The sequence below is a fragment of the Monodelphis domestica genome, chromosome 2 (assembly GCF_027887165.1).
Source record: "Monodelphis domestica isolate mMonDom1 chromosome 2, mMonDom1.pri, whole genome shotgun sequence".
Taxonomy (NCBI): Eukaryota; Metazoa; Chordata; class Mammalia; order Didelphimorphia; family Didelphidae; genus Monodelphis; species Monodelphis domestica.
Genome location: NC_077228.1, coordinates 426504628 through 426518116, shown reverse-complemented (window position 1 = coordinate 426518116; position 13489 = coordinate 426504628). Strand labels below are relative to the sequence as shown.

Below are 13489 nucleotides of genomic sequence, written 5' to 3'. Positions count from 1 at the left end.
TGTTCAAATTGTTTAAAAAGAAATATTCTACACCAAAATATGAATAACCATATTTATTTTAATGATTATATTCATTTCATATTTTTCCAAACTAAAATATTCTTGAACTGATCATTGAGCATGTTTATCTATTTCATAATGTATTTTCATTTACTTCACATTATAAATAATCCCATCAGGTCTTCATGAGATCTGATTTACAAACCACTGAAAAACTTTGAAGAATATAACTTTACATTTTAAACGTTCAATCCATAAAGACATTATTGGGCAATTTATGTAAAATTTCCTTATTTTAAAATAATCTCTCACAATACAAGCAAGAATTTAAGACTCAAAATTCTAAATGAATTTTTGGAAGAAGAAACAGAAGAAACAAAGACAGAAAATATCAAGGTTGTAGAGTGCAAAGTAAAATGCAGTAGTAACTAAAGAAAAATATATAGGACATAAAATTTATAAGAACAATTATGAATGTTGTGAAATCTTCCTTAAGACGGAATTGTTTCAATATAAAATACTTGGGAATCTATCTGCCAAGACAAACACAGGAACTATATGAACACAACTTCAAAGCACTCTCTACACAATTTAAACTAGATCTAAACAATTGAAAAAACATTGATTGCTCATGGGTGGGACGAGCTAACATAATAAAAATTACAATCCTGCCCAAATCAGTTTACTTATTTAGTGTCATACCCATTGAACTAACAAAAGACTTTTTTACTGAATTAGAAAAAAACATAATAAAGTTCATTTGGAAGAACAAACGATCACGGATAGCCAGGGAAATCATGAAAAAAAAAATACAAAGAAAGGAGGACTTGCAGTTCCAGATCTCAAACTATACTATAAAGCAGTGGTCATAAAAACAATTTGGTACTAGCTAAGAGACAGAAAGGAGGATCAGTGGAATAGACTCAGGGTAAATGACCTCAGCAAGACAGTCTATGATAAGCCCAAAGATCCCAGTTTTGGGGAACAAAACCCACTATTTGATAAAAACTGCTGGGAAAATTGGAAGAGAGTATGGGAGAGATTAGGTTTGAATCAACATCTCACACCCTAAACTAAGATAAACTCAGAATGGGTGAATGACCTGAATATAAAGAAGGAAACTAAGCAAATTAGGTGAACACAGAATAGTATACTTGTCAGATCTTTGGGAAAGGAAAGACTTTAAAACAAAGCAAGTGCTAGAAGAAAATCACAAAATGCAAAATCAATAATTTTGAATACATCAAATTAAAAAGTTTTTGTACAAACAAAACCAATGCAACCAAAATTAGAAGGGAAGCAAGAAATTGGTATACAACCTTCATTACAAAAACCTCTGACAAAGGTCTAATTACTCAAATTTATTAAGAGCTAAACCAATTGTACAAAAAATCAAGCCATTCTCCAATTAATAAATGGGCAAGGGACATGAATAGGCAATTTCCAGTTAAAGAAATCAAAACTATTAATAAGCACATGAAAAAGTGTTCTAAATCTCTTATAATCAGAGAAATGCAAATCAAAACAACTCTGAGGTATCACCTCACACCTAGCAGATTGGCTAACAGGACAGCAAAGGAAAGTAATGAATGCTGAAGGGGATGTGGCAAAGCTGGGATATTAATGCACTGCTGGTGGAGTTGTGAATTGATCCATTCTGGAGGACAATTTGGAACTATGCCCAAAGGGCGCTAAAAGACTGTCTGCCCTTTGATCCAGCTATAGCACTGCTGGATTTGTACCCCAAAGAGATAATAAGGAAAAAAGACATGTATAAAAATATTCATAGCTGCTCTCTTTGTGGTGGCAAAAAATTGGAAAATGATAGGATGGCCATCCATTGGGGAATGGCTGAAGAAATTGTGGTATATGTTGGTGATGGAATACTATTGTGCTCAAAGGAATAATAAAGTGAAGGAATTCCATGGGGACTGGAACAACCTCCAGGAAATGAAGCAGAGTGAGAGGAGCAGAACCAGGAAAACATTGTACACAGAGACTGATACACTGTGGTACAACTGAACATAATGGACTTCTCCATTAGTGGCAAACAACCTGGAGGAACCTACAAGAAAAACCACTATCCACATTCAGAGGAACACTGTGGGAGTAGAAACACCAAAGAAAAACAACTGCTTGAATACATGGGTTGAAGGCATATTGCTGGGGATGTAGACTCTAAATGATCATCCTAGTGCAAACATCAACAACATGGAAATAGGTTCTGATCAAGGACATTTCCTGTTGGCTACAGGAAAGGTGGGTGGAGGGGAGGGAGGGAAATAATGTGATTATTGTAACCAAGGAATAATATTCTAAATTGACTGAATAAACTAATTCAAATGGGAAAAATAAAAAAGAGGGATTTGTTTATCTAGTTATACTTCTGATTCTTTATTCTTATTCTGAGGCCCTGAAAAAGTGAAATAGAAATATAAGATTAAGCTTGTTATCTAAAGATCTCTGATATAACAAAAACACTTGTCTGTCATCTACATTTGCCAGTCAAGAACACATTTGCATGCCCATGTAGTTAAATTGAGCTAGGTTAACTAGGATGTTAAAGGAAGAATAAAGGATCATAAAATTATACAGATTTAGAGCAGAAAATAACTTTTGAAGTTATCTACCTTCTCATTTTACAAATGAAAACACTGAGGCCTAAAGAGATAAAGTGATTTGCTCAAGATAATCCCTGCCATTTATAAAATTAAAAATTTAATAGGATAAATAATAAAAGCATGCCATCCACATTACTGATAAATTATATTCATCTTTAAAATGATTTTGCTCTCCAAAATAAATGATGGGGATAGGTAGGCAGCACAGGCAGCACAGTGGATAGAGAGCCAGGCCTGTAGTTGGAAGGACTTGGTTTCAAAATTGGCCTCAGACACTTCCTAGCTGTGTGACTTTGGGCAAGTCACTTAATACCAACTGCCTCACTCTTACCACTCTTCTGCCTTAGAACCAATACTTAGTATCAATTCTAAGACAGAGTAATGGCTTTTTTAAAAATCACAAAAATAAATAATAAATACATAATAAATACTTGAAGGAGATAAAGGAAGCTTTATTTGTATTCCATTTAATTTTAAACTTTTAAGAAAGGAAAACTACAAAAATTCTTAACACGACTTCAAAATTCTCAGCCATTTAAAAAACAACTGTAATATCTAAAGATTAAGAAATTGGGGGGGTGGGGCAGCTGGGTGGCTCAGTGGATTGAGAGTAAGGCCCAGAGATGGGAGGTCCTGGGTTCAAATTTGACTCCAGACACATCCTAGCTGTGTGACCCTGAGCAAGTCACTTAACCCCCATTGCCTAGCCCTTACCACTCTTCTGTCTTAAGGTAAGGGTTTAAAAAAATTTTTTTAAAGATAAATAAGGAAACCATTATCATTTTTACAGTACTTCCTTTTTTTTAATTAATAGCACTTCCTTTTTTAATGAAAGTATATACTCTTAGCACTAATATATATATATATATTCATATATATATATATATATATATAATGCACTCATAAGTGATGATGCTTTGAGTTCCTATGAGTTTCTCCTGTGTGGGTTGAAATTATGTATTACCATGCAGCATATATGTTAGTATTAGTAACTTTAGATTGGCAACTTCTTATAAAAAAATTAGTGAAAGTTAGGTATCTCTCCTTACGAATAGAGTAAAGAAATCTCCCTCCCCAAGCATATGTGTGTATAAATATATACCTTTAATTATCCTAGTTAGCACTCTTTTCTAATATGGACAAATCCTCATATCCCACCCCCCTTTTTTTTATTATGGATTCTAAATAGCTCTGACAATCAGTATTCAAAAGGTTAAAAGAGGTTAGAAACCGATTAATTCTGATGGAAGATTCCCATGGGAAAAATCCTAAAACTTACAGGTACAATCTTGACTCCCTGTCCCAAATGTTTCAGTCTAAAAGACCTTGGCCATGTCTAAACTCTGACTCAACATGGAAATTGCAAACTTAAGGACTGCTCCCATGAGTTTAAGAATGCTGGGAAACTTGGGGAGGGTAGAACAAGATAAAGAAAAATATAACATACACAGACATTGTATCTTATACAGGTAGGGGTGGACAACTGAAGAGAAGCATCCTGTTAAATTCCTATAAATTCTGAGTTCACTGTCTTATCCTTGGACATTGCTCTTGAGTCAACCAGCCAGAGCAGTGGCCCCCATCCTCTTCCCTTCCTTAATAAAGGCCACATTTTCTCTAACAGTATCTTATCAAGTCTCCTGTTTGCTCATTAGAGTGACTTTGGGGTGCAGACCCCGAGATTCCATTGCACACAATCCTTAGTAAAACATTTTAAATTTTTAGACGTTTCTTCAAATGACATTCATTTGATAAATGTCATTTATACTGGACTTCTAGACAGCAGGGAAGATGGCATAATGCTAGTTTTTAGATATTTGAAGGCCTGTCATGTAAAAAAGGACAAGATTCATTGTTTGTCCTTTTTTGCCCCTCCTGTGCATCCCTTTTCTTCCAGATGAACTAGTAGAATTGGACAGAAGCTACAGAAATGCAGAGAGGTTGATTTAAGATTTGATAGAAGTAAAAGATTTCTAACAATTAGAGGTATCTAAAAGCAGAATGAGTTGACTCAGAAGATGGGTTTCCCATCACTGGAAATTTCCAAACAAATGAGGGATATCAAATGTTGGAGAATTATCTCTATAGGTCCTTCTAACTATTATGTTTTATGACTATGCATTTGCAATAGGCCTAGCCCAAGGCTACCAATTAAGCTAAAATAAAAATTACCATAGAGTAGAATACTCAACAAGATGGAAAAATCTTATTGAACATTTTTTACACGTAGCTCATGCCCCCTTTTCCTTTGAAAATGTAGATCTTCTGACTCAAAATCTGATGCTTTTTTTCCCAGCTAAATTATTGAGAATGCTGTCAATACCTATGACCTCTACTTCTTCCTTTCAGTTGAATCTAAACCCTCGTCAGTCATGTTTATTCAAATGCAATTGATCTCTCCAAAGTTACCAATGATTTCTTAATTGTCAGATATAATTACCTTTTCTCAATCCCCATCCTTCTAGTCTCTATATCTCTTTGACACTATTGATTGCCTTCCCCTGGATACTCTCTCCTCTCCTATATTTTCCTGACACCCCTCTTCACCTCTTATTCATCTGGGTCCTTCTTCTCAGGCTTCCTTTCCTAGATGTTTATCCAGGTCATGTCCACTAACCATGAGTATATCCCAAGACTGTCCTGGGTTCAACACTAAGAGTTCTTAATCATTTTTGTGCCATGGATCTCTGTGATGGTCTGATGAAGCCTATGCATCCCTTTTCTTAGTATGATGTTTTTAAATAATTAAAGGAAAAGCTAAATTTCAGTTCAAATTTGGTGAAAATAAAGACATAAAATTTCCCATTGTAAACCTCAAATTTCCTTAGACTTATAAATGTTGGAAATTTCACCATTGGGATATTTCATACTTGGAAAATTTCTTACTGATAGTCTATTGGAATGGGAACCCCATTGGCATGGGAGGTTCTTTCTCTTCCCTTCTTAAGATTACTTTAGGACAGAAACCTTTTGCTGAACAATGGAAAGGACTTTGACCTATGCTTAAGCATAGAACAGGAATTTCTTTGAGTCTTGATTGATTTTAGAATTGATACAATGGAGATACTTGGAATAAATCTCCACCCTATTCAGTCCTAATAGGATTGAGTAAGGGCTGCAGCCTAGATCAAAATTTAATTATTCCAATCTCTACCATACTCAAGTTAACAGGATTTAGAAAGGGCTGTAGCAAAGGAGTAAAGATTTAATCATTTGAAAATATGACCTTCAACAGACATGTGCAAAAGCCAGAAACCTCTGGGCGGTCCTGGGTTAAGCTAGAGCCTCCATTGGCACAGGGAAATTGATGAAGAGTGATTGGTAGATGGGAGAACTGAGGGGAGGAACTTGGATGGTTTCCTTAAAGATAGGGGGTCTGGAGACTCCAAGGGAGGTGGTTGAGGTTTTGGTCGGTGTGGTTCCTGGGCTCTGAGAAGGCTTGCTCTGAAGGAAGCTGAAGGTGGGGGCCTCTGAGACTGTTTCTCCATTTTGGACACGTGAGTAATAGGGACTGATCTCCTTTCTTTGCCCCAGCTATCTAAGGGCTTGGGCCTTTTGGCCCAGCCTAAACAGAAGGGGTATTTAAGCCCTATTCCCTTCTCTCCCTTTTTCTCTCTCTCTATCTCTAATTCCTTTCTTACTCCTATTGTAATTAAACTCCAAAAAAAGGCTGACGGCTGATTTGAGTTTTTCATTTAGGAATTACATAGCTGATTCCTTGGCGACCTTAAGTTAATATATATCAGTCTTTTAAAGTGATTCCCTTGTTACACCATTCAAGTTAGGGTGTCTCAGTTAAGAACCTCTGATCGATATTAATTTAGTTAGTTATGTGAAATACCCCCATGACTTCAATTATCAGCTATATGAGGACTCCCAGATTTACTAATCTAGTTCTAATGTCTCTTTCAAGCTCTGGTCTCACATCACTAACTTGATTCTGGAACATCTTGAATTAAGATAGCCAAAAGCATCCCAAACTAAGCAAAATAGAACTCATGTTTTCCCCCAAACCATCCACTATTTTTATCTCTTTCCTCTTACTGTGAAGGGTACCATCTTTTGTAAACCCTTGCAACCCTCATCCTCACCATATTGGACTTTTTAGGGTACAGAGAAGTGAGAGAGGGATGCATTTTTTATATATGGAAGCAACACTTACCATAGAAGTGAATGGGGAGACATTACACTTGTAGAAGGAAAGAAACAACAAAACCTCTCAAAAATATGATTCCTTTCCTACATACTATGCCCTTATAAATTCTATTAAAGATTAAAGGAGAGGTTAAGAGGCATGTTAATATTGATCATATTTTCATAAACCAAAAAATAGGGACATATTCATTCCTTGCATACACTTTCTTTTTATTTTTCTATTATATGTCTACCATGTAGCACTGATTTGGCAAGCATTAAATATTTAATATATATTTCTTAAATGAATGAAGTGAAAAGGAAGTAGAAGGGAAAACTGCCTATGTATGTCCAACAAACTAGGTAAGAGAGAACAGCTATAACATGGGGAAAATACATGACTTATGTAATAAAATATTCATGGCCTTATATCCCGAAGATATCAAAAAAAGAATTGAAATATTCACAGCAGCATTTTTTTTGCAGTAACAACTAGAGACAAAAACATGTCTACAGTTAGAGAATGACTAAAAAAATTGTGGTACATTAATAAAATAGGTTAATATCACATTATAGGGAATTTGAAGAATCATAAAAGAATGGGAAACATGAATTAATACAGAGTAAAGAAAACCATAATATCAATATATATGTAGTTTATAACAATGTAAATATAAAGAAAAGGAAAAAAATAAAAATTACTGTCATTTTAATGACAAGCTTAGTCCCAGAGAAAAGATTTTTTTTAAAAATGTACTTCTGCCTTCTTTATGAAAAAGACCATAGGTGTGGAACTATTTATATAATCACTTATACAGATATGTGTGTATGTGTGTATATATATATATATATGCATCTATATTTTTAAAAAATCATACTCATTCTCTAGCCCAAACACTATTCTGTTGTTTCTCAGCCATCTTTATATCATGTGGCAGTGCCACCATATCCACCTCTGAACCAGCATTCCATCCTACTCCTTTGAGACCCTGGGCTTCTGACTAGTGAACTTTCACATTTTTAGCTCGATCTAGACCTCCATGAATTCATAAGATCATTGGCAGAGAAAAGAGTAACTGAGGGACTAAACCACCTGGATTTATATGAAATAGAAATATGTAGAAATTAGCAGAATGTAAAGAAAAGACTATCAAGATGATACAGAAAAAGTATCCTCTGGGAGCACATAATTAAAAAAAAAAAGTTCCTTTCTGAACCACAAAAAGGATTCTCTATCCTCAACAATAATCAAACCAATATTATCATTCCCAGAAATGGTATACTGTTTCTGAGAATTACACTATGACTTGACATACCTTTCTAGAAACTTTCCTGATCCCAAACACTGCTTTCTAATCACAATTCCCCTTTATGTATTGTTGTCCCCAAATAAAAATGTAAACTTCTTGAAGACAGATAGGGTCTCACTTTTTCTCTTTGTAGTCTCATCTCTTAGAGTACATTTCTTTTCTTTTTTTTTTCCTCTCCATTTGAACCTGTGATTTCACTGGTATAAGCTACAAGGTAGTCTAATACTTGCTCTGCAAGGCAAGTCTTTTTTTTTTTTAAGAATATTTTTCCATGATTACATGATTTATGAACCCTTTTCTCTCCCCACTCCCAGAGCTGACAAGCAATTCCACTAAGTTATACATGTATCATTGTTCAAACCCTATTTCCATGTTATCCATATTGCACTAGAGTGATTTTTTAATATCAAAACCCCAATCATTTCCCCATTGAACCATGTGATCGATCATATGTTTTTCTTCTGTGTTTCTGCTCCCACAGTTCTTTCTCTGGATGTGGATAGTATTCTTTCTCCTAAGTTACTCTGAATTGTCCTGGGTCTTTGCATTGCATGGCAAAAAAGTATATTATTTTTGATTGTGTCACAGTGTATCCATCTCTGTGTACAATGTTCTCCTGGTTTTGCACCTTTGCTCTACATCAATTCCTGGAGGTCTTTCCAGTTCACATGGAATTTCATCATTCCTTTCAGCACAATAATATTCCATTACCATCAGATACCACAATCTGTTCGGCCATTCCCCAATCAATGAACACACCCTCATTTTCCAATTTTTTGACACCACAAAGAGTGACTATAAAGATTTTTGTATGAGTTTTTCCTTATTATCTCTTTGGGCAAACCCAGCAGCTGTATGGCTAGATCAAAGGGTAGGCATTATTTTAAAGCCCTTTACACATAGTTCCAAATTGCCCTCCAGAATGTGTAGTCAAATATTCACTGGTTAAGAGATAATTAGGAAAGAGGGTTAACAAAATTTATTGATAGATGGATAAGAGAGATTGAGTTAAATTTCTCTAAGCCTGAATGGAATCTCAGAGGACTCATAGGAAGAGAATTTTCTCAAGGGGCTTTGGGAAAGACAGTTGGACCAATGTGCTCACTCTTTGGGTGGTCCTGAATAAGGAAGGTTGTCCAAAAAGCCTGCTCTGAGTTGGAAGAATTTCTGGTGAATTTATCTCTTGAAAACCCATGTTAACAGACAAGAGTATTGGGTGCAATACCTATCCTGGCTCCAGTAGGTGGCAGGAAAGAGTAAGCTGTCTAAGTGAATAAAGTTTTATGAGAATTCCAACAAGCTGCTTTTCCATCTGAGCAGCAGGAAAAGAAATCTGACTTATTCTTCTCTGTTTAATAGGTTTATATTTAGTGTAGGATAGAAAGACAGTAAGTGTAGATAAATTAGCCTTGGCTTTGATCAAGGGAGAAGAAAGTCCCTCACAGGACAGATTTTGGGGGTTGGTTTAGTTAAGATAATTTTAGAGTTAGGAAATTATAATTCCTAAACTTCCTATTGCAATATCTCCAATTTCCTTTTCCTATCACAGTTCCTATAGAATTAAATATAATAAATGGGTTTTAGTAGAAGATTTCTCTACAGTCAAGTCTTTTCAATTACTGGTCCACCAAACTCTCAATCATCAATAAACAAAATAATAGGAATTTTAAAAATAAAATAAAATGGACCTTACAAAAAAGGGGGTTCAAGAAAATATCATAAAAAAGAATATAAAATAATGGTCATTCAAAAGTCAATGAAGAACCACATGGTAGATATGAATAAGAGGAATTATGTAGGAAAAAAAGAGCACAAAGGACATGATGAGTAGAAAATATATCAATTAGGCAGTAAAGAACTATATTCACATCAGAACTCCAATGGATACTGTCTCAATTGCTTTGCATAAAGTACTTAACCTTTCAGTGTTCTAGATGACTATAATTTGTAGAAGAGATATTAACCTGCATTGTTAAAGAAAAATTTTTCATCCCATAGTTCCATATCAATGAAATCACATTTGTAATTCCTATTTAGGCTGTCAATTAATTGACAAACCTTTAGCATATTACACTATATTATATTCTAGGGAATGCAAAGGAAAGTCCTTACTCTCCAGGAATTCTCATATTCTAAAGGCTATCTCTACCTTACTTGGATGCTGTCTCTCATCATTACATATACAGAATATATGTACTAATAATAAATAATAATAAAATTAGAATCAGCTACTTTAAACTACATTTTCTAAAAACTGAACAAAATGGGTGCCAGTTTGGAAAATTATCCTAAACCATTCCACTACATTTTTAAAGAGATCAAATATAAGTGATACTAAACAATGAATATAAACATTTTCCAAACAGTTGTCAAACAAAGACCACAGTAATAAGACACAGTGTATGTGACCCTGTGACATATACCCTACAATGAAAAGCCTTAAGAAAAAAAGGCTGATGTTTATATTATTTTGTCCCTGAAACAATGAACAAAACACAATAAATTCATTACTATTTCATTGAATTGGCAAACTGTTTTTTTTTAGCAACACCTCATCAGAAATGTCAAAATCATAACCACATTCAAGAAAAATGTACATTTAAATTTTTCAAGTATATTTAATTCATATTCCAATGTTAATATAACAAGGTTATAGAATATAAATGTATATGCTATTAAATCTATATTATAAAGTTGGCAAAAACATGATGGGGGAGGGGTAACCAAACTTTTTTAAGTAGTGATTTTGTCTACTACCAAAGATATACTTTTTCTTTAATTGTAACCCAAATAATGTTAATCATAATGATAATGATGACTAACAACTCTGTTATTAGTTAATAATAGCATTCTTTTCAGTATTTTATTATTCTGGTGAAACTGAAAGGGATTAGTTGGCTAAAAAAAGTATTGTATTAAAGCTAATGAGGACTTTCTAAGAGAAAATGTTATAGTCTATGACCAAGATCCCAAACTACTAAGAAAAATATAGCACTACAAGTATATTTAGTATCAAGAAATACAAGAAGTGCCAAATCATAAGACAGAATCACCAAAAAAAGAAAAATTAATGACTACTCATAGATATGTCCCACAAAACATCAGTCTAAATCATAGATATGTCCCACAAAACATCAATCTAAATCAGTATAGCATCATCACTACAATCAGTGTGTGATAGAAAGTAAAGAAAGCATGAAGTAACCCCTGTAATAAGGGACTATTTGAAATGTAATTGATAACTACAGATCAGGCTTGTAAATCTTCCTTCTTCCCTTCTTCCTTCTTCCCTCCTTTCACCCTCTTTCTTCTGTTGGTCTTTTAAATAAACTCAGGGTGAGTTTATGATGTCTCAAATGAAATACTCTTTTCTCTTCTCTATCTTATATAAGGGGTTTATTGGGGAAGACAGGGAAGGACAAGGAAATGAAAGGGAAGAGGGCTTGGGGTTTCCCTAATACTAGGATGAGTCTTACATTGAAGGATGGTGAAATATAGTTCAATTTGGAAAATGGCTGATAGGTCTGGAAGTTCAGTCGCTATCACAACAGAGCAAGTCAGAGAGAGCTGGATTTTATCCTTCTTTCTTCTATCTTCAAAGTCAAAGACAACCTTCAGGCTTCAGTCTCTAAAAGCCAAGAGACATCAGACCTCTTCTGTCTTTCCAAGCCAAAAGGGTCCAGACTTCAGTTCAACTGCTTCTCCCAGTCACATTCCAAACCAGAATGCTCTCATTTGAATGACATGTCATCAGTCCCAACTATTCCTGTCATGTTGCAGGCTTTCCCAATTTCTCTCTTCCACACCCTTGATAGCATGAAAGCTCTTTGAAGGTAAGGATCATATAATTTTTAACTTTGTAACCCAAGTTAGTCACACAGCAGACCCTTAATAAATGCTTTGATCATATGATTTAGATATATCCAATTAATTATCAAACTTGACTTTATTGTTTATGCAACATCTTTTATGTCTCTTTCTCATTGCTCACACAGCAATCACTTTCATTCAAGGCCTGATCACCTTTGACTGGGACTACAATAATGGCCTACCTACTCCTAAATGATTTTCTTTCCATAAGTCTGTCCCCATTTCAATCTATATTATACACAGTTGCCATAGTGATTTTCCTTACAGAAAGAATTAGTCATTTCACTTAACTAATGAAAAAACTCAATGGCACTCTATTGGCTTTAGGATAAAATATAAAGTGCTGCTTGTTTTTTGCCTTTAAAGATCTAAATAAAACAAGCAGCAAATAAAATGAACTTTTGCATATACATTTTATAACAAGAATAGATAGTACATGAAATTGTGAATTTCTACTGCTTACGAATTGGCTTTTATTTTTAAGCATATAATAAATTCAAAATATAACATTCAAAGTTGTCCTGCTCATCTGTGATTCCTTCTCTTCTCTTATCATTAAGGGCATGTTGGGCCCTATCCTTAGATACCTGTTTCACACCTTCATTATGAAAAAAACAAATAAAAATACTTATATCAAATATGAATAGTCAAGCAAAACAAATTCCCACACTAGCCATATCAAAAAATATATGACTCATTCAGGACTTTAAGGCATCTCTTCTAGGAGGGTTTATTATCAGTCCTTTGGATTCATGATTAACCATTTCACTTATAAAAAATTAAGAGTTCTAAAGTCTTCCAAAGTTGTTTGCCTTTATAATGTTGTTACTGTCCAGTGATGGCGAACCTTTAAGAGAGGCAGGTGATGTGAGAAAATGTCCTCAGATGCAGGTGAAGAGGGGGAGAGAAGTTCAGCCTGTATCCCTCTGGCTTTCTACTAATGAACTATGGTGAATTCTGTGCCTGCGCGATGGCACTCATGCCCACGGAGAGGGATCTGAGTGACCCTTCTGGCACTATTGCCATAGGTTTGCCATCACAGGCATAAATTGTTTACCTAGTTCTGCTTACTTCGCTCTGATTCAATTCATAGAATTCTTCCCAGATTTTTCTTAAAAGAGTTTGTTTGAATATTTCTATTGCATAATAGTTACTATATTTATACACTATAATTTGTTCAATTATGTTGCAATTAGTGGGCACTCTTTCAGTTTCTAGTTCTTTACTACTATATAAAAGAGCTTCTAAAAATATTTTTACATAAATGAATCCTTTTTTTGTTTTCTTTTATCTTTAGGGAATCAGCCTAGTAATAACAATGTTATATCAAAGGGTATGCATATTCTACTGACATAGGGAGCATAGTTCCAAACAGATTTCCAAAAGATTAGATCAATTCACAACTCAACCAGTAGTGTATTAGTGTGCCTGTTTTCCATAGCCTTTTAAATATGTGTCATTTTCATTTTTTGTGATTTGTGTCCACCTTAGAAATTTAAGGAAGAACCTTAAGGCTGTTTTTACTTTTACACACAAATTGTATTTCTTCCTTTG

The 13489-nt window shown here is 34.4% G+C and overlaps 1 protein-coding gene across 4 annotated transcripts in view; it reads right to left on the bottom strand.

Moving 5' to 3' along the window:
- Nucleotides 1–13489, bottom strand: part of STXBP5 (syntaxin binding protein 5) — a 213840-nt gene that overhangs the window by 156514 nt on the left and 43837 nt on the right. The gene's annotated exons all lie outside the window — the stretch shown is intronic.